The sequence below is a fragment of the Lithobates pipiens genome, unplaced genomic scaffold (genome assembly GCF_037356315.1).
Source record: "Lithobates pipiens isolate NorthernLeopardFrog02 unplaced genomic scaffold, aLitPip1_a1.2 Scaffold_16, whole genome shotgun sequence".
NCBI lineage: Eukaryota > Metazoa > Chordata > Amphibia > Anura > Ranidae > Lithobates > Lithobates pipiens.
The window spans coordinates 596857806-596880910 of record NW_027507748.1 but is presented as its reverse complement, the minus strand read 5'-3'; the positions used below and the strand labels follow the sequence as shown (position 1 = coordinate 596880910).

General features: G+C 43.5%; 1 protein-coding gene across 1 annotated transcript in view; it reads left to right on the top strand.

Annotated features, from left to right (window-relative positions):
* The window catches only part of EXPH5 (exophilin 5), a 146400-nt gene that overhangs the window by 69864 nt on the left and 53431 nt on the right, over window positions 1-23105 (top strand). The gene's annotated exons all lie outside the window — the stretch shown is intronic.

The following is a 23105-nucleotide window of genomic DNA, read 5'->3' as shown; positions in this document are numbered from 1 at the left end:
GCTGATTGTCAGTCAGCATCTCTCCTCTCTGCTCCTCTGTGCTCATAGGAGCGCAGAGCGGCCGCCTCAGCAGCTCACTGAGACTGCCATCGGTCAAGGCACCTGGCGGATCCAGACTTTGGAAGTCAGGATGACTCGCTGCCTCGACAGCAGTGACGTCAGCGGAGAGCAGACTTCAGACCGCTCTCCACTGAAAACAGGTCACAGGAGTGCCAAACGAATTGCACTTTTGTGACACACAGAAGCAGCCCAGCCAAATGAGCTCAGGCTGGACTTCTCCTTTTAATGGCTATACATCAAATGTGTTAATGATACCAAAACAAAACCACATGCAAGGCAGGAGCTTCTTGAAAAAGTCCAATCCAGACGAAACGCTGTTAGGCATGTTCTTCCGGTCCCTACATCACTTCTGGTGGCATCACATCCTGTAGCTGGTATATTTTTGGAACACAGTGTATACTTCAAGTTTGATATTTACACACATTACACTCATGTCTCTGCCTAATTTCACCTTCCTCGAGACACATCATAAAGGATTTTATAATACTGGAGTGGCATATTCTGTCATTTTCCCATCAAATAATTTGGCGACCATCTGCTCTGAGTTCATTGGCCTTTTCATACAATGTGGCTGGATTTCTCTTACGGGTCATCCTCCATCCTCTTACAACTTTACAGTGACAGTGTTCATAATTATGACCCCGCCATGTTGGTATGTCCCGCTAAAGTCCTTCCAGGCACAACATGAGGGTGTCAACGCTGCCCTGAATTGAGAACTGGAGGTTAGCACTGTCGCCCAATTACAGGAAATAAGAGGCCAGGTCTGAGAGCTTGCTGGGGTGATGAGGGGATATTAAGAAATCTGGATTTCCTTATGGTGCATATCATAGGCATTGACTATACAGGTAGTTCTACTGTAAAAATTGGCAGGTAGGCTGTACTCATTGTATGTACCTCAAGGTTTAGATATAAAGTTTGTATGGAGTGTACCTTTTTTCTATTGATACCTCCCAGAACTTACTTGACCTGTGTTCAATGCTTTTTTATTTGAGCTAAAAGGGGTATATGTAAAATGGTGGTAGACAATTTTAGCATTCTACAGAAGATGCAGCCCCATAGTTGACCAGCTTCTAGTGCCATGACTGAGGCCTGGTCCAGGTCATTTCACTTGTGTCTGTTTCTTAGGAGTGTTGGTGAATAATGGTTCATCTCATAAAGTCACCAGAAAGTACAGGATGTAAACTAGTGGAAAATACGTTTTAAGCGCAACTCCAGCTAGATATTTAATTAAAAAACAATAAAATCCATCGGTGTGTGGGGTTGTATTTCTGCCCCGTCTGGGTTTTTTGTTCTATCTCATAGCTAGGCAACAAGTGTGTGTGTGTGTGTGTGTGTGTGTGTGTGTGTGTGTGTGAGAGAGAGATGTCATTTCTATATGATTGCTGACAAGGCTCCAGTTTTTTACTTTTTACCATCTCTTATTTTGCAATGACTTTTATAATATTGGGAACTGGATAGACTTGCTCAGACACAGTAATCACATCAATGTAGTGTTGTTGGCTCCAGTAGAGCTGGGTGTGTGAAATATACGCCTCACAGCTTTAGTCAGAGCACTTCCAACGCTGCATTATAGGAAAAATATTACTTGTCTACATTGTCGTATCATAGTTTTGAGACTGCGTATGTTCCATTAGAGAACAAACGCAATCAAGTTTTAAAGTGTACTCCTATGTCCAGCCAAACCTTTTTTTCTTGGCTAGAGTTGGGAAGGCTTAGAACTCCTGTTGGGCTTTTTACGTATTTATCGGCGTATAACACGCACTTTTTTTCCCCTTAAAAGCAGGGGAAAATCGCAAATGCGTGTTATACGCCGATCACCCGCAGTTCTGAGCCTCTGGGCGGCTTTCAGCCGCCTTCGGCCATTATCGGCGGCTTTGGGCCGCCTTCGGCCGTTCTCGGCAGCTATCGGCCGCCTTCGGCTCTTCTCGGCGGCTGGAAGCCGCCGAGAAGAGCCGAAGGCGGCCGAGAACAGCCGAAAGCTGCCAAGAACAGCCGAAGGCGGCCTGAGGCGGCAGCATTTTAAAAAAATAAAGAGACCATTTAAATAGACAGGGCTTCAATGGTGGACAAGGCTGCATAAGGCTGCAATGGTGGACAAGGCTGCATGACATGACTTCCCTCAAGTTTTTTTTTCCTTAAAATTCCCTCCTAAACTTGGGGTGCGTGTTATACGCCGATAAATATGGTATTTATTTTTATTTTTTAGCTGGTGTTCCTTGAGAGAGATTTCTCCTTACTTCCTGTCCCATTAATAATGTTTTACTAGTGACGAAGTAAGGATAATGTAAGGTAGGGGTGGGCTTTTGGAGTAGCCTCTCTGAGCCTGGCTACTGTGGATACAACTGTCCAATCTGCAATATTATTTTTTCACACCACCCATGATCAGGGCAGCACTGGAATTGCCTCAGATCTACTCCTATTAAAAAATAAAGTTTTAGCATATCGGAGCATGCCATAAAACTAACAAAAAAAGAAAAGGATATCCTTGTGCATAAAGTCTGCAGAAAAACCTATATATTAGGCCTGGTGCACACTGCTGTCTAAAAAAAACTGCTTTTTTAGGCATTTTTTTTTGTTGTTGTTTTTTTTGGGTTGTAGCCAAGTCCTGGGTCTCCTTTTGGTCTAAGGTGAACCTCTCCAGTTGGGGATAGCTGACCTCCTTCTATGTAGAGTGGGTTACGAGGCATGGTGTGTGTGATGCACGGTAGATTCATGGGCGCCAGACACTTATTGAATGCAGAGAGAATTATTTTCTCTTAAACATAACTGTGGGGGAGAGGGTTTAGGGCCAGGATACCCTTTTAGTAGTTGCAATGTTAATTGGCACATTGGGAGACTTTCTATAGGTAGACAGCCATGCAGGGAAAGGCACCCAGCCGGACACCACATCTGCATGTGTAAACACGCTCCTATTGCAACAATCTTGAACAGTTCCTAACAAAAGTCACAAGGAACTCTTTTACTTCCTCTACAATCTCCTGTTGTAGATCTTCACTCAACTGAGCTCCCAGTCTCTCTCACTAGACTTGCTGATCCACTGCCACTGAATCTCCTGAGCTCTTACTACCTTCTCGTTCAGTATCTTCCTCAAGCATCATCCCTGCTGGGTCCCTAGCTTGGCATCCAAGATACTTATCAAGCGTCGCCTCACTGGCCTGCTCGGTCCCTGGCTTGACACATGGCTGCTCTGCAAGTGTCACCTCTGCTGGTTGGTTCCCTTGCTTGACACCTGCTGAGGTTTCCCAGTTCTTCAGCATCCCGAGTTGGTGACAATACTGCTCCAGTACTTGCATTAGCTACTCACTGTTGTCCCTGGTAATAAGGTGGATGGTCCCTTAGTGGCGCCAGCTTCCCCCTCTAACTCCGACCATGACTGGTTCTCCAGCCGACAGAACCGTCACTTCTGGTTGGACAGCAAGCCCCAGTCCCAACCCTACACAGCTCTCTTGCTTCTGGATAGGCCCTCAGACAGACAGCCTAGCAGCCGGATGTTCCCGGGATAGGCCTCCGGCTCTGGCCTATCAGCCCAGGACAGCACAACACACATCCACCCAGACAGCTGTCCAGGTGGCACAGAGCTCCGATTACCTGACCTCACCCAAATAGTCTCACCCAGCAGGCCAAAGGACCCAAGAAGATACCTGCCCATTGGCTGAGATACCCCATCTACTCCTAGTCTGTCCTTGCAATGCCCTTGTCCTGTTTAATGCCACCAGATACCTGGCCATCTAGTGACGGAAGGGAGAAGCACAGCAATTTCATAATTAGAGTGGAATCAACTGCTTCCACCCCATCAATTGGCCAAGGCAATTATACCTGGCAGGTAAATGTACTAGCAACCCTGCCTAAACATCAGGGTGCTACAGGTTTATTTGGGTTTTTTATTGATCTAAAGGTAGCCCCTTGTTTTCAATCTGCCTGTACACATGCACTGTGTATAAATGAGTAAAAATAAGAATTTCAGTTGCTGGTTAGTAATTTATGTGCATATGCAAGCAAAATGTTAATTAAAGAGGTAAAAATTGAATTTTGGAGCTAGAATTTTTATTGTACTCCCGTACATGCATATGTGCAAAATAAATGCAAGAAATTTCAGCCAGGAATACCAATGGGGTAATACTGTGTTGTGCTCATCCAATAATCCAAAATGGCAAGTGATAAATAAATTATAAAGTGACTGTGCTTAGGACCTTATCATAAATAAACCATAATTTTTATGTCTTTACACGCACGTGAAGTTTAATAGTATCCCAGTCTTAGTCCGTAGGGTTCAATATTGAGTTGGCCCCTTTGCAGCTATAACTGCTTCAACTAATCTGGCAAAGCTGTCCACAAGGTTTAGGAGTGAGTCTATGGGAATGTTTGACCATTCTTCCAGAAGCGCATTTGTCAGGTCAGGCATTGATGTGGATAAAAAAAAGAAGAAAAAGAGGGCGCACCAGCCTTGTGCACTATCCTTGGACATATTTTTATTAAAAAGGAAGTAAAAAAAATACTCACAAACATGTGGGAAAAGATTCACCATACAAATTATCTCCAGATGACAGCAATTGGTCTATTAACAAACTCCAGATGGTAACAGAGGAGATTTCAAAGGCCACTGCTGGCTGACGCGTTTCGAAGGGATACCTTCTTCTTCAGAGCCTAGCAGTGTTATCACCTTCAGCTTCCAATATATATACATATACACCAATGAGCTATTGGAGAGGCACCTCCCAGAGAGATCCAGAGGCCCCACACACATTAGTGGGTGGCTCACGCCCAAAGGGTAACTCCCACTAGGCAATTAGAGGCACCACCCAAATGACATCTATGTAAATAAACAGATGTCTCATACACTTAGTAGAATTCATACACAGAGGGATATTTGTCTAACATTACATGTACATTTATGTGCAATAAAGGGCAATAAACTATGTCTATAGAAAACAGTATACTGAAATTGATATGCATGGTCAGAATGATCAGGGCCAGCTGATGGCAATGGTTTCCTAGTTATTTATACGAGAGGTCTGCAAGCTCAATGCAAAGTAATAGGCATCTTGAACTCGCCCAGTCAACTGATCACTGCTACCCCCAAGGAGGAGGGCTAGGGACGTTGTGCCATCACAAAGCCAATCATCCACTCTATGAGCTGCCTGAATGTGGAGGAATTCTCCTTCGTTTCACCATTTGGCGACTCTCCTCACGACCTGTCCTGTCTCTGGAACGTATGCCCTCATGCCTGATGGACCTCCCTGATGAACTTCCTGGAAGTGATAAGGCACAGGATATCTAACTCTTGTGTTATTGATGTCACATTTCCGTTCACCTATCCTTACTCCCATAGGATGAGATGTCCGGCCTACATAAAGATGACCACACAGACAGATAATACCATATACCACGTATTCCGTTGCACAGTTAATAAATTGTTTTAGCTGGTGGATCCTTCCATCTTTGCCTTCTACAGTCTTCTTCCTGTGCCACATGTACATGAATGTGCCACAGTTTTTGACACTACACTTATAGCTCAGTTTTTGGTAAAAAATTGTTGACCACATACTTATAGACTTGCTGGATGTGGATGATCTGGCCTGGCTCGCAGTGTCCGCTCTAATTCATCCCAAAGGTGTTCTTTCGGGTTGAGGTCAGGTCTCTCTGCAGGCCAGTCAATTTCCTCCACCCCAAACTTGCTCATCCTGGTCCTTATGGCCTTTGCTTTGTGCACTGTCATGTTGGAACAGGAAGGGGCCATCCCCAAACTGTTCCCACAAAGTTGGAAGCATGAAATTGTCCAAAATGTCTTGGTATGTTGACGCCTTAAGAGTTTCCTTCACTGGAACTAAGGGGCCAATCCAACCCCTGAAAAACAACCCTACACCATAACGCCCCCCCCCCCCCCACCATATTATTTGGACCAGTGCAAGAAGCAAGGTCCATAAAGGCATGGATAAGCGAGTTTGGGGTGGAGGAACTTGATTGGCTTGCACAGAGTCCTGACCTCAACCCGATTTAGAAAACCTTTGGGATAAAATAGAGCAGAGACTGAGTGTCAGGCCTTCCTGTCCACATTAGTGCCTGACCTCCCAAATGCACTTCTGGAAGAATGGTCAAACAATCCCATAGACACACTCCTAAACCTTGCGGACAGCCTTCCCAGAAGAGTTGAAGCTTTTATATAGCTGCAAAGGGTGGGCCAACTCCATATTGAACCCTACAAACGAAGACTGGGATGCCAATAAAATGCATGTGTTTGTAAAGGCAGGCGTCACAATACTTTTGGTAATAGTAGGTTCAAATGGGAATAAAGCAAGAGTCCACAGAAAATTCAATCCACTGTGCAAAACTAATAAGTGTGAAGTCTCTTCTGGTTTCCCAAAGGCTTTGTGATAACACCTTCAGCTAGAGTAATAGTTGGAAAGCTTGCTTACTGACTCCCTGCCTCCCCCTTTTAAGGGTGGTCATAAAGCGTTTTTTTTTTTTTTTTGGGCATTAATATTGGACCCCAAATCTGCACTAAGGACGCTCCTGAATCAATCAGGGACACCAACACTCAAACTGTTAAAGTGCGATTTTGTACCAGATTGCTTATTTAAGGCAAACTAACAATAGCCTCTCCATAGTGTAAAACCACTTATTAAATCTTTATTTAAAATGTGACTTGGTCCATTTAACCAGGGCTCCTTCTCATTAAAAGTTTACATTTTTTGTGAAGTTTGATTGAGCGATGTAAATGATGGCATGGAAGCCGGAGTCATATATACAGTATGTGTGGGTGAGTTAATCATTTTCTGGAGTTTATGACCGTGCTAGAGAAAAACAACAATTAATGCTTCATAGCTTGATTGGCGTGTTGTATTCAGGCGACAGGTAATGAGTCATTCCCTATGAAAGGTGGATGAATAATAAGAATGCGTTTTTATTTCCCTGCGAGTTTGTTTATGTATAAAATGTGACTATCCTCAGCAATCTCATCATACAGTGCCTTGAAAAATTATTCATACATGTATGTTACAACCAAAAACGTAAATGAGTTTTATTGGGATTTTATAGTATGTGATAGGCCAACACAAAGTGGCACATAATTGTGAAGTGGAAGGAAAATGATAAATGGTTTTCAAAATGTTATAGAAATAAACATGTGAAAAGTGTGGCGTGTATTTGTATTCCGACCCCCAGAGTCAATACTTTGTAGAACCTCCTTTCACTGCAAATACAGCTGCAAGTATTTTTGGGGATGTCTCTACTAGCTTTGCACATCTAGAGTGACTTTTTTGACCGTTCGTCTCTATTTATTTTTTTATTAAATATTTATATACACATAAAACAATATCAATCAAAAAAATATATACAAATCATTCAAAAACATAGGAATGGATTACTCCTAGAATATATATCGTCTTCAAAGCCTTCAAAGTTATTCATAAAAAAAGGCCCATATTTCCCTAGCTTATTCTCGGTTATCCTCCCCATTGCAAAAACGTGAAAAACCAAAAACACCTAAATATTTGTATATAGTGAATTGGTCCTTTTTCCCCCCTTTCCCTTCCTTAACCTTCCCTTTTGTTAAGGGGGAGGGGGGGGGGGGAACTGGGTGACCATTCTTCTTTGCAAAATAGCTCAAGCTCTGTCCATCTGTTGGATGGAGAGCGTCTGTGAACAGCCATTTTTAAGTCTTGCCACAGATTCTTAATTGGATTTAGGTCTGGACTTTGACTGGGCCATTCTAACACATGAATATGCTTTGATCTAAACCATTACATTGTAGCTCTGGCTGTATGTTTAGAGGAGTCATCCTGCTGGAGGGGAAACCTCCGCCCCAGTCTCAAGTCTTTAGGAGGCTCTAACCGGTTTTCTTCTAAGATTGCCCTGTATTTGGCTCTATCCATATTCCCATCAACTCTGATCAGCTTCCCTGTCCCTGCTGAAGAAAAGCTGTGTCCTCCCACATGGCTTCTCGCAAATTGCAAATGGGACGACTTATGGCTTTCTTTCAACAATGGCTCTCTTCTTACCACTCTTCTATAAAGGCCAGATTTGTGAAGTGCACGACTAATAGTTGTCCTGTGGACAGATTCTCCCACCTGAGCTGTGGATCTCTGTGGCTCCTCCAGAGTTACCATGGGCCTCTTGGCTGATGGATTGAATAGTGCTCTGTGAGATGTTTAAAAGCTCTGGATTTTTTATTTTATTTTTTCATAACCTAATCGTGCTTTAACCACTTGCCGACCAGCGCACGACGATGTACGTCGACAGAATGGCACGGGCAGGCAAATGGGCGTACATGTACGTCCCTTTAAATTTGCCGCCCTGCCATCGGGAGCGCCCCGGCGGAGGCGCGCTCCCGCGCTGGTCGGGACCCCCGTGAGTCCGGTCGCGTAACCCGCGGACTCGATCGCCGCGGGCATCCCCGCGATCGTCTCACGGAGCGGCCGAATGGAGAAGTGCCGTTGTAAACAACATTTCTCCATTCTGCCTAGCAACTAGTGACGCTGATCTCTGCTCCATGTGATTGGAGCAGAGATCAGTGTTCACTAAATGAAAGCCCAACCCCCCCACAGTTAGTAACACGCCCCTAGGAACACTTAACCCCTACACTGCCACCCACTGGTTAACCCTTTCACTGCCAGTGTCATTTACACAGGAATCACTGCATTTATATAGCAGTGATTACTGTATAAATGACAATGGTCCTAAAAATGTGTCAAAAATGTCCGATGGGTCTCCCACAATGTCGCAGTCACAATAAAAATCGCTGATCGCCGCCATTACTCGCAAAAAAATAAAATAAAAATTAATTAATAAAAATGCTATAAAACTATCCCTATTTTGTAAACGCTATAACTTTTGCGCAAACCAATCAATAATCGCTTATTGCGGTTTTTTTTACCAAAAATATGTAGAAGAATACGTATCGGCCTAAACTGAGGGAAAAAAATGTTTTTTTTATATATTTTTGGGGGATATTTATTATAACAAAAAGTAAAAAATAATGCATTTTTTTCAAAATTATCGCTCTATTTTTGTTTATAGCGCAAAAAATAAAAACTGCAGGGGTAATCAAATACCACCAAAAAGCTCTATTTGTGGGAAAAAAAGGACGTCAATTTTGTTTGGGAGCCACGTCGCACGACCGCGCAATTGTCAGTTAAAGCGACGCAGTGCCGAATCGCAAAAAGGGGTCTGGTCTTTGACCAGCAAATTGGTCCGGTCTGAAAGTGGTTAACCACTTCCGCCCTGGAAGAATTTACCCCCTTCCTGACCAGAGCACTTTTTGCGATTCAGCACTGCGTCACTTTAACTGATAATTGTGCAGCATTGCACCCAAACAAAACTAGCATTCTTTTTTTTCCACCCTACAAATAGAGCTTTCTTTTGGTGGTATTTGATCGCATCTGCGGTTTTTATTTTTTGCGTTATAAACAAAAAAAGCGACAATTTAAAAAAAACACTATTTTGTACTTTTTGCTATAACATAATATCCCCCTTTTTTTTTTTTTTTTAAAAAGCAAATTTTTTCTCAGTTTAGGCCGATATGTATTCTTTTACATATTTTTGGTAAAAAAAAATCACAATAAGCGTATATTAATTGTTTTGCGTAAAAGTTATAGCGCCTACAAAATAGGGGATAGATTTATAGCATTTTCATTTATTTTTTACTAATAATGGCAGCAAATTTTTATTTATTTTTTTTTTTTCGTGGCTGCGACATTATGGCGGACACATCGGCCAATTTTGACAGCGGGCGCCTGCTATCCCGACCCGGCAAGCCGACATATAGCTATAACGGCTTGCGCAGAGGAGCCAACCTGCCGCAGCCTAACTGCAGCGGTTGGTCGGGAAGCGGTCACACTTCTCCACAACTTTATCTCTGACCCGTATGGTGTGTTCCTTGGCCTTCATGATGCTGTTTGTTCAGTAAGGTTCTCTACAAACCTCTGAGGGCTTCACAACTGTATTTGTACTGAGATTAAATTACACAGAGATGGACTCTGTTTACTAATTAGGTGACTATTGAAGGTAATTGGTTCCACTAGATTTTAATTAGGGGTATCGGAGTAAAGGGGGCTGAATACAAATGCACAACGTACTTTTCACATATTTATTTGTAAAACATTTTGAAAACCATTTATTTTCCTTTTACTTCACAATTATGTGCTACTTTCTGTTGGTCTATCATATAAATCCCAATAAAATACATTTATTTTTACATTTTATGTAACATGACAAAATGTGGAAAATTTCAAGGAGTATGCATACTTTTTACATCGCACTTTGAACAAATGTCTTTATTTAAAGTATACCCATCATGAAATAAACATGGAGGTAGCCATTGCTGATTGTTCGTTCCTTCATGAGTGTGTCACTTATGAAGGAATACAGATATAAAAGTCTGACTTTTTTCCATCTGGAAATTTGTTTGAGGTCAGTGACTCGATAAATAATAAAGCCAGATGAGCAGCACAACAGCTAAGAATGAACATATGTAGGAGTAGGTCATCCATTTCATACATAACAAGATTACTTGAAGCAAAGCTCCAGCCAAAAGGGGATGTTCCTCTTTAAACACCATCCCCCCCCCCCCCCCCCCCCGGTGTAACATTTGGAATGTAATTTTTTTGCGGGGGAGCGGGTACCTAGTTTTGACAGGTACCCGCTTTCACTTCTGCTCGGATCACCTCCTTATCTGCAGTCTTCTGCAATCCGGTCCCAGAAGACTGCCGGACCATTCAGCAGGTGCTGCTCGACTCGGGGATGCCTAGTTCTCACCCGGCTGTGAAGCCTCCATTTATCACACCTGGATGCCCACAGTTGAAATGCTGGCGATGGTTGGTAGAGGAAATGGAGAGAAGCGACGGTTTGGCTAAGAACCTCGCTGGATCGTGGGACAGCTGCTGACTTTTAATATAACACAAAACTACTGGAGCTTGCCTTAAACCCTCAGCTAATAACCAGACATTTCCTCCAGCTTCATATGCTTAGCTGCATTTGCACATTGTTTTAGTTTATTTAGGCCCCAAACATTTACAGGGGTTTTGCTAAAAATATGGAAGGACTACATGATTTGCGGGTGTGAAAGTGATGACATGTTTGGCGTTGTAAGCGGAAGTGATGTAACATTCTTTTGCTTCCACTGTGTGATGAGACCCCTAGCTAACAGGTGGGAACCCTCGCTTTCGTCATTCGCTGTGCGCCCTGCTAGTAATAGGGAGTCATGTCAGAGCTTACGGAGCTTCAAAGGGGGCAAATTGTTACTGCTCACTTAGCTGGTGCCTCTGTGAATGAAGTTGCCCATCTATTTGTGGTGTTGCGAGGTACAGTATTAACGGTTATGACTGTATATACAGTTTCTGGGAAAACATTATCTGATCAGCATAAGCAAGGTCGATATGGTCAACTGACTGAAACAGACAAAAGGCCATTGTGCAGGATTGTGACCCAGAATACGAAAACAACCGCTGCATAAGTGACTGCAAAGCTCAATATACGTTTTCCAAAGTCTGTGTCCACAAAAACATTCATAGGCAAGCTGCAATTGCCAAACCACTAGTGACCGATAGTAATGCTCAAGAGGAGAGAGTGGTGCATCACCCATAATTTTGTGGACTGTCGATCAATGTCAGACTGTAATATGGTCCAATGAATCGAGCTTCACACTTTTCCCAACCACCGGACATGTTTACACGTGGTGAACACCGCCCCAAGCTTACAACCAGGACTGTCTTGTCCCAACGGTAAAGTGTGGTGGGTTTTCGCGGGTAATTTGTCAGGGCAATGGCTGGTATTGGCGCTTCAATCATCACGGCACCATGGTTGATATGGTGTCAGGATGAATGAATTTATTGTAATATAAAATGAAATGGTTCAAGTCACCATAATTCAGGATCAGTGGGAGCCCTGAGTGTGTCACTTACCACCAGATGCAGCTTGTCACTTGCCACCAGATGCAGCTTGTCACTTGCCACCAGATGCAGCTTGTCACTTGCCAGGTCGCCTGCCACCAGATGTGGACTTTCACTTGCCAGGTCGCCTGCCACCAGATGTGGACTGTCACTTGCCAGGTCGCCTGCCACCAGATGCGGATTGTCCCTTGCCACATCACCTGCCACCTGATGCAGCACCTGTGAATTGGTTGGGTCCCAGAGAGAGGGCGGGCAGTGAGAGATGATGTAATCTTTCTACTGCCCGCAGCTGCACAGTGAGGGCAGGACAGCGGGGATTTAAGTGTCTTCTGTCTGCTCTCTCATCTCTCTCATGCTGCCCACCGGCTCTGTTGGGCTGCATGCTTGCCGGCTCTGTCATATTGCCCGCCAGCTCTGCCATGCTGCCCTCCCACCCACTGGCTTGTCGGGTCTCTCATGCTGCTTGCCTCTTTTGTGGCCCGGCTGCAGAGAGGCCATGGCCCGGTGGTTGGGGACCCCTGTTCTACAGGCCCCATCATGACCTTGAAAGGTAGAGTCACTGCCAGCAACTACATACCAATGTTTGGCTACCATGTGCACCCATGGTGCAGTCTTTCATGAAGACTGCCATTTACCAAGACGAAAATGCTCTGATTTACACATCTGGCATTGACAAGCATGCAGACAAATCTCACACCTTCCCTGGGCACCGCAGTCGTCTGACCTCAATATCATAGAGCCACTATTGTAAATTTTGGAGAACATGGTTCTGGCTCGTTTTCTGCTTCCGTCATCTCTGCGAGAACTTTTTGCACGATTGCAAAATTCCACTATCCACCATACAAGATTTAAATTTGTCTATTCCCAGGAGAATTCAGACTGGCTTGGATACCAAAGGTGGTCTAACACCATATTGCTTAACTGTTTCAGTCTTTTACCTGGTGTTTCCATATTTTTGTCTAACACCTGTATTTCACCTGTTTGGAAGTTTTCTGCTGCTTTGTAAGGCTCCAAGCTTCCAAACTCTTTCCATGAACATCTGGTCCGGGCACACTGTCTGTGCACATTGGTAAATCATCATGTGATTATCTGCATTGGAACTACATGTTGCTATGTACATTCCATATAAGGGAACCAGCTGTCAATCCTGGTGGTGAGTGTAGTGGGGATTTGTTTTACAGTTGAAGCCATCTATGCCATCACGAGCTACTCTAGCTCACTGATCTTCACATAAAGTTGTAGTCCTAGTTGGGTGAGCATGCAGAAAATAAAGGGTTGAAAAACAAAATGAACAGCAATCCAGCAACTATGTGTGCTATGTTGCTGCCCTATGCCCATGAATTTATTAGCACTTTTAAAGCGGAGGTCCGCCCACCGCTGCAAAATTAAATTAAAAGCCAGCAGCTATACATACTGCAGCTGCTGGCTTTTATTAATAGGACACTTAAAGTGGAGGGCCACCCTAAAAAACAAAACTACATTAAAATGTTCCAAAAAAATATAAAAAAACATTATTTTTTAAACTTGCCAGAAATGCCTGTTGCTAGGCAGATCGTTTCTAATCTGCCTCTTCCTACCCCGCTGTGATCTTCGCTGGTCTTCGGTCTTCTCCTACACGCGTTGTCTTCTGGGGAATGGGGTGCGGTGTGTTCTGGGAACTGCGTTTCTCCCAGAACACAGCGTGACCCATTCACAAAGCACTGCACGACTTGCGCAGTAGTAAACGGTTAGTGAAGCCGCAAGGCTCCACTGCCTGTTTCCCTTAGATAGAATGGCAGTGCCAAGGGACGGGTTGGCCTCGGGCAGCCGACATCACAGGCACCCTGGTGTTTGTAGCTGCTGACTTTAAAAAAAAAAAAAAAGTTTTCAGCTGGCCCTCCCCTTTAACTGTTCTGTAGTCCAGCGATTTTGGCACCGCAGCTGATGTTTCCATCAGCTGTCGGGTGCTGCTGCCACCATTGGGGGTAAGGGAACCTGGCATTGTTCTTGCCAGGAACCCTGCTGCACATGTGGGATGCGCCACTCCTCTCTCCTACTGGCCTGGCGACGGGGGGGGGGGGGGGAGGGGGGAGCAGAGCGGTGACGTCAATAGCCGTAGCTGTGGTTCCCGGACATGGGAACAGGATACCTGTCGAAGACCGGGTTGAACTCTGCTTTAAAGAAGAACTGTTGTTACAATTTTTTTTTCTACATTGTTTGACCATGTTATAAAGTATATTTAGTACTTTGTCCTGTGTAGCTAGCTAGGTGCTTCTAAAAGCTGGCCATATGAATCCATGTTCATTGGAAAATTCTTAGTATCAGTATGTTTAATAACAAATAACATGGCAAATGTCATTTGAAGGTATTCTGAAATTTTAACATTCAATTTTGGAATGTATGTGCCTGAACGAAATTATTATTTACTTTTAGAAATCTGAGGAAACATTTTCAACCTGCTCCTTCAAATTTTCTTGTTTGTAACTGATCGATTTTAAAGAGGAAGTAAACTCTCCCACTCTGATGCTTCTTTTAATTTAGTCTATTATAATAAGTCATTATCAGACTATAGCCACTGTAATCCAGGCCAAATCGCATATTACTGTTTAAAGAAACTTAAAAAAAAAAACTTGTTTCCAGGGGTTAGGCAGCTCCAAGTATTGTTTTCTGAGTCCACAGTGTAGTGTATTTCCGCCCTTACATTGAGCACTTCCTGTACTGGTAACCAAGCCTCCTTCCCAATCCAAAGTTTCTATGGAAACCCTGCTTCCCTGTTCATAGCTTACTTGTTTATTTCATAGTATTTACTTGTGCCGATGTCTAATGTTTGCCTTTGTCAGACTTATCAGCTTCAGCTGATAAGACTGCAGTAATGGCCAAGTTTAGACTGTATGTGAGGTCACATGGTGTGTAGGAGGAAGCTCTGGGTGATTAGCAGCCTCCTGGGAGTTCAGTGTTGTGCCGTAGGAAGTCCTGATAACAGATGGACATAGTCATAGACGTGCTCAGTGACTTTATTCTACAGAACAAAAAGGATTACAACAATACTAAGCAAGTAAAGAGATATCTACAAGCAGTGTTCATTAGGGTTTTTATGCTGATTTACATGGTACAAAGTTGTTGGGGAGGGTTTACAACCACTTTAAATACAGTAATACCTTGGTTTGCGAGTAACGTGGTATACGAGTGTTTTGAAAGACGACATATAATTATTATTTTTTTAAATGTTGACTTGATATGCGAGGGCTGTCTTGCAAGGCGAGCAGGACTCTGGTGCTCTTCCATGTACTAAAGCCACTGATGTAGAAATTACTGTATATGGACAGAGGTCCGGTGGCGCTGGTGGCTTCCAGCTCTTCCTGCTTTTTAGTACTTATGGCCTCCTTCAAGTTGTGTTAACCAATTTCTTTGGCCAGTTAGGGGTTTTGTACGATCTGCAACCCACTGAGCTCACAACTACAGGCCTCCTTTTCACTACATTTTCTTTCCAAGGTCTTCTTTCAGTTTGTCAACCCAGACTCTGGTCTGTATGATAGAGGCATTGTCAGAACGTTCTTGCGCTGATCCCTTTACCAGCATAATGAAACATAAATCATATAAGCAACATATGTACAAAAAAAATTGCTAGATTTAGGGTTTGCGGTTAGCTGAAGCTCTCAGGGACCTCTGGTTACAATGGAGTTATGTATTTACACAGAGTTATGTATTTACACAGAATTGCTGTAGAAAGCCATTCTTTCCTTATTTTTTCATCTTTTGCTGAGATGTTCTATATTTTTGTACTATTTTCTACAAAACTATGGCTTTAGTGATCATGTTTTCTTTTGGCAAGGGTTCTTTATATTTCTTTGGAATTTAGATAAAATATGTAAATGCCCCTAAGAATAAAGATTTTGCAACAATTTCATCTGATCTACCAGTACAGCTAGTTCCCCATTCTCTTGCTGATTTTTGTGCAATGGTTGCCCTCAAGGGGAGCATGATCATGCATGAATATATCTAAGCTTTATGCTGCATAAGCCCCTTTTAAAGCACAATATACAACAACATAACCTTTAGTTTTCAAATGTGATAACCCATTCTGGAGCACTGAAACCCAGGGTGCTTTGTAATGCAGATCTCAACCAGCTCCTGTTGAGGCTGGGTTCACACCACCGACGAATGCATCTCGAAGCAGGGGTCCGGTGCACCCCTGTTCTTCATTTCAGGAACGAATCGGTGGGTGTATTTTGGCCGGAATTCGGCCCTGAAACAGAGGAATAGCCACAACGGTGGTATGTGAACCAGCTCTCTAGAGAAACTGGTCACAATCTCCTGTCATGCGAAGTGGATGCGATGAAACCTGAATCCAATTTGCATGGGCGTGAACTCAGCCTTAGAGCCTGTGTCTGTCCTCTGTCTCGCTAGTGCTCAGCAGAGGCTTACCTAAACTTTTGACCACAGGAGCTGCACCTGTCCTTCACAGCTTGAGCCTTTAGTTATTACTAAATGAGTAATAATTGAATACAGAGGCAATTACTTAATATGATTAAGAGTAGATACATTTATAAGAGTAGATACATTTATAAGAGTAGATACATTTATAAGAGTAGATACATTTATAAGAGTAGATACATTTATAAGAGTAGATACATTTATAAGAGTAGATACATTTATAAGAGTAGATACATTTATAAGAGTAGATACATTTATAAGAGTAGATACATTTATAAGAGTAGATACATTTATAAGAGTAGATACATTTATAAGAGTAGATACATTTATAAGAGTAGATACATTTATAAGAGTAGATACATTTGATAAAGTCTTACAGATACAACCAGCCCTTTGCGGGCATCCACAATGCTGATGCAGTCCATGATGAAATTGAATGACACCCTTGTTCTAGTACAATGGAATGCTAAAGGAAGCCTACACTGAAATAAATATGTAGGCTGCCATTGCTAACCTGCTAAAAATACTATTTATCAGTCTCCAGCTGCCATATTTTCAGAGTCGCTGAGCGAGTACCAGCATGCATGTCAGGAGTGGCATCAGAATTCCTGATCTGCGTAGTTTCCCAGTCAGTGAAAGTATTGCAGCTGTTGGATCTGCATTATGGCCAGGCATCCAGAATTTAAGTAGAAAAGACCAGCGATTACATCATAGAAAGGAGATCTGTGGATGGACCATGCCCATATAAGCCCTTGTACACACGGTCGGAGATTCCGACAACCAAATCCGTCGGATTTTGTCCGTCCGATTTTGTTCCGACGGATCTTGTCCGAAACTGTTGCATACACACGGTCGGACAAAGTTGTCGGAAAATCCAATCTTTCAGAACGTGATGACGTAATTTCGTTACGATGGGACTACGTTCAGGCTAGTAGCCAATAGCTTTGATGTAGGAATTTGATCTGAGCATGTGTGGCACTTTGTCCGATCGGAATTCTCTACACATGATCGGAGTATGTCCGATCGGACCAGTTTGTGGCAAAATATTTCCAGCAAGTTGGAAAATTTGGTCCGACGGATATTCCGACAGAAACAGTCCGATGCATACCACACGCAGTCGGATTATCCGACAAAACGGTCCGATTGGACGCATTCCGACGGATTCTCCGACCGTGTGTACAACATGAGAAAATGTTTGTGCTGCTTTTTTTTTTTTTTTTGGCCAGACATAAATCTGGTGCCACCAATATTGTATAAAGTGTTCCCGGACTGACATCTGTCACCAGGAATATTTTAATCAGACGTAAGGGATATGCACACTTTGATGGGGAAAAAAACAACTTGATGAGATATATATACCTGAAAAAATCTGGCAGCTCCTTTTTAAAATTTCAGATAACATGGTAAAATCTGAATGGAGGGAAGGAGATGTGAGAATTTTATGTTGCATATAAAGATAGGACAATGTGCTGTGCTGTTTGATTTGGCTCTGCACCACATGCACTGGTAAGAAAGGTGAGCGCAATGCCAGATCTGTCATACTTCCTGCCCAGGAAGTCTCTTTCCTATCAGAGATTCCTCTAATAAACCTCTCATTCTTTAGGGCACTTTTTTTTTCTTTTTTTTTTTTTTTTTTTTTTCAATTATTACTTTTTACAACAAGCAGAAAGCTGTTTATCATTTTTATGTGAATCATTTTAGAGTCTACAATCTGTTTTTAAAATACTTTTATTCCAATATTTACCTGGAATAATGTTGCTGCCTCTGTTACTTGACTCTTATGCAAACACCCCCCCTCCCTTTTTTTATGATAAGACTGACCTGAATTTCAAATAAACTAGGGGCTTGTTTACATAAGCTGCGTCCTCAGAAAAGTGATCTGTGGCATATCCCCACATGGGGAAATTAATCTAAGGTTAATTAAAGAAGGATGTAACCGTTAAGCTTAGTACAAACCACTCGCTGTACTAACAATCCGATGTTAGTACAGTGATCTCCCCTGCTGTTCTATTGTGTTCTGACAGGGGTTTGGCAACCCCCGCCAGAACACTCCGGTCAGCGCTCTCAGCCATTGGCTGAGAGCGTCAATTGGGAGTCGGCTGCTGTTTTTCCAGCATGTACATCTGACAGAAGCCAGCCGCAGGGCGGCTTCTGTTGGACCGGCTGTCATACACATGGGCTGAATGTCGGGCGGTTTTTATTGAACCAGCCGATGTCATGTGACATTATGCCTGTATGTACTAGGCTTTAATCTTCAGGGAGCTCATTTGAATGGGTTGCATTCATCAGGTCAGGTGGTATTGCTCACCAAACGTGATGGGGGAATTATTTTTTGCTACGTAGCACCCTGATGTTTAGTTAAAAGTTTTGGTGGTGTGAGGAAAAGGTGCGGGTGGCAGAGGGTTGGGAGGGAGGAAGCGGGTGGGTAGGGTAATGACACTATATGCACTGTAAATTATTACACTAGGTATTGTAAAGCTGTATTTCTTGGATTTCATTTTATTTTTTGTATAATAACTATATCATAAATTAATAAAACTTAAAACAAGATTTAGTTGCCAAGCGATAGTTGCCTTGGTCAATTGTTAGATCATTTGATTTCCCCCTAATTCTGCAATTGCTGCACTTCTCTCTTCTGTCACTAGGTGGCCTGGTATCTAGTGACATTGCATAAGACAAGGGTATAGCAAGGACAGAGTATGAATGAATGGGGGGGTGTCTCAGCCAATGGGCAGGGATTTTCTTTGGTCCCTTGGCCCGCTGGGAGAGCCTATTTATTTGGGTGGAGTCAGGTGATCGGGGTTCTGTGCCACCTGGATGGCTGTCTGGGTGGACGTGTGTTATGTTGCCCCGGGTTGCTAGGAAGTAAACCTTAGGCCTATCACTGGGGCATCTGGCTGCTAGGCTGTCTGAGCACCTATCCAGAAGCAGGAGAGCAGCATAGGGTTGGGACTGCAGGCTTGTAGTCCAACCAGAAGTAACGGTTCCTCCGGCTGGGAAATCAGTCCTGGTCGGAGGTAGAGGGGAAACTGTCACCACTAAGGGACCATCCACCTTGCTACTGGAGACCACTGTGAGTAAGCTGGGGCCAGAACAGACTTCTCACCAGCCGGGGACGGTGAAGTGGGAAAACTTCAGCAAGTGCCAAGTCAGGGACCCAGCGAGACAGCAGAGGTTATGCTTGTGGAGCATCAGTGAGTGCCAAGCCAGGGACCTAGTGTGTCAGCAGGGGTGACATTTTGAAGAGTATCTTTAAGTGCCAAGCCAGGGACCCAGCAGGGCAGTGGGGGTGACGCGTGAGGAAGATACTGAGGGCTAACAGTAGAAGAAATTGGGGATCCAGTGGCTATTGGATCTGAAGTCTAGTGAGAGAGACTGGGAGCTCATTGAACGAAGACCAACAGTGAGTGATTGTGGAGTAAGTTGAGAACTGTTCGTGTTGCAAATGGTTGGATACAATTATAGTTAGTAACTTCTACAAGACTGTTGCCATAGGAGACTGCGTCCTTCCTATACAGAAGTTGTGTCTGGCTAGAGGCCTTCACCTGTATGGCTGTCTGCCTATAGACAATTGAACAACAGATTTCCTCTCTGAAGGGAACTTTGGCATAGAACAGATAGCTAATGAAATGTAAAAAAAGTATAAAAAAGTATAAATCTTTTAATGAAAAATATTTAAAATATACAGCACGTATATAATATACAAAAACATCATATGATAATCTGGAAACTGGTAAACACCAGGGCCATTTTTAAGGCAGGGCAAAAGGGGCAGCTGCCCTGGGCCCTGACATTGTTGTGGGGCCCAAAGCTGCTGCCACATACTTGCCAACTATCCTGGTTTAAATTCCCTTGTTCCTTGAAGTTTTAGTCCCGTGCTATGTCCCAATATCTCAGTGTGAAGTGCTGCTACTAATGCTGCCCAGCTCTGCCCTATTGTTGTGTACAGATGACTCGCATGCAGACCCTGTGTTTACATGTAAATAGTGGCGGCATTCATATGTATATCATGCCACCCTCAGGTCAAATCCACCATCACCTATACTGAATGCTGCCCACTGGGGAGGTAAAGGGGCATGCTTGAAAGTCCTGCCTACAACTGTGGTCATTAAGCCTAACATCTGCCTGTTCTGCAAAGGCAAGCGAATAGGTGGGTCCAAAGATGAGCAGAGTAGGCAGGTAGAGTTAAAGGGGGTGGAGGGTTGGTGTGGAGAGGATGGGGGAGGTTTGGGGTGCCGAGGTTTTATGATGCAAAGGTGTACTGACAGAGTGGATAAAGATGTAGGTCGTGTGTGTATTTCAGAGCAGGTGGAGAGCGAAATTGCATGGGGGGGGGGGCGGATTGAGTTTTGGCGTTGGGGGCCCCATGAGAATTTTGGCCCAGGGCCCAATCAATATTAAAGACAGCCCTGGTAAACACACAGATACAATGTCAATGTAGAGACAATAATCGCACAGAATCTGTTGAGCTAATGGTGAGCACAGAAGTACCCGACGCGTTTCAAGATTTACAAAACCTACTTTCTCTTCATCAGGGATATATGCGATTTGTTGCAGAACATGCAGAAAAACATCTGCAAATAATAAACAAGAATGCATTGCATATTAACAAGTGTACAGTAAGACTGCAGCTTACAAATTACATAGATCAACACACCTTGACCTATACATAATATAATGCATGCACATACATGCATGCATACATACATACATACATACAGTCTCGGAATCTGCCAATTGACATTGCATTTACCTAAGTGTGTCCTGGCCCTAACCCTCTCTCTCAGTTCAGTTCAAGAGACAATACATCTCTTTTTGCATTTTAAAAGTGTCTGGAGCCCACTGTTTTATCTTGCATTACACCCACCATACATTGTAACCCACTCTACACAGAAGGATGTGAGCTATCCCTGACTCTGGAGGTCACCATTAGGCCTAAAGTGGCCCGGGGCTTTGCTACAGCTACACCATAAAGCAAAGCATCATGTGTACAACCCTGTTCTCTGGCTTTACAGCTTGAGGGGGAGTGGTCAAAGGGCGGTAAAAATTCCACTGCTGGGTAGAAGGAAAGAAAATCCACCAACACCACAGTCTGTGCCCTTGCAGCGCTATTGTGTTTTGCCAGTGGGGGGCAGCACAGGGAACCTTCCCGTCACGAGAACACAATGTTTACTTCTAGCAGCTATAGCCACCAGCAGTAATAATCCGACAGGCTGGTTGGGTACAATCAGCCTGTCCATACACAGATCGAAGTTCGGACAGTCACCGCTGAAATTTGATTCAGGTATAGCCGGCTATAGTCCCCAGTACAGAAAAGGAGCTGTGAGATGCAACTCATCAGTATCCAGCTAAAACAATGGTATGGTCTACTACACATTCTACCTGTGTCTGATAGCAGAGAAAATATGATTAGCACAGTACTAAGCAACAACATATTAACCACAAAGACATCTTTCCTGGGTGTGCTAGAAGAGCTCATTTCTGAAAGACAAAGCATAAAGTACTTTTGCTGAAAACCTCAGAAAACTCATTTGTGTGCAGACAGCTCATACTCTGCGTTTCGCTCACAGTCTGGGCATTCACGTGGGACTGTCATGGTGAACACACCCACAAAGTGGTGACTGAATAGAGCTTGACGGCTAAGTGCAGACGTCTGGCATTCACTTTCTTTACGCTAATGGATTCGTTCCGTTTGTTTAGGGATCACAGCCATTGCTATTTCACACACAGCTGTGGGTAAAGCCCTGCATGTTTTATTTTTTATTAAAAATAAAAATAAAAAATGTGTATTTTTTGAACTGCATAAAATGTTTTTGTTCATGACAACCATCACATTTTAGTTTGCTGCAATCAAATTAGTAAATGTTTTTTTTCAGATTTGGTGGCAATGGCTTTTTTCTGTTTAAAATATAATATTTTATTTTTTTACAAAAGGGATGCAAAGGGTTTCTTAAACAATTTTAATACATAATCCTTCTTTTTAGCATAACTCCACAAATCTCTTTATTCTAACCAGGGATTTTTTTATTCGGGAGAATGGGTGCCGCAACTCCTCCCTTCTGAGTCACCCCTTGACTCTGCCTCTACCCCGCTCCGAGCACCATGCCTTAGTTCTACCCCTTACCCATCTCCCAGTACAACCCCTTTTTATTGAATGCAGAACCAAGTATCATTTTGTAGTGCGAAGTATTTTGTATGTAATTTGTTGATCACAAGAAAGGCAGTAAAATAGATCTAGCAACAATGGAAACTCGGAGACAATAGATTCATCACAGCAACAATGGACTCCTAACAGCCAGCATCAATAGACCTTCCAGCAGCCACAAATATTGAACCCATCCCTCAACAGTAGATCCCTCCCAGCAATGATTGACCCCCCTGCAACAGAAGACCCACCCCCAGCAACAATAGACCTTCCAGCAGCCAGCGACAAAGGCCCCTCCCTCGACAGTAGATCCCTCCCAGCAATGATTGACCCCCGCAACAATAGATCCCCCACCAGCAACAATAGACCTTCCAGCAGCCAGCGACAAAGGCCCCTCCCTCAACAGTAGATCCCTCCCAGCAATGATTGACCCCCCCCCAGCAAAAATAGATCCCCACAAGCAACAGAAGGCCTCCCCAGCAACAATAGACTCCCTTCCTCTGCAAAAATGGATCCCATCCAGCATCAATAGCTTACCCAGTAGCCAGCATCAATTGACACTCCAGCGCACCCCATGCCATTACATAGCATCAGTTCTGGAG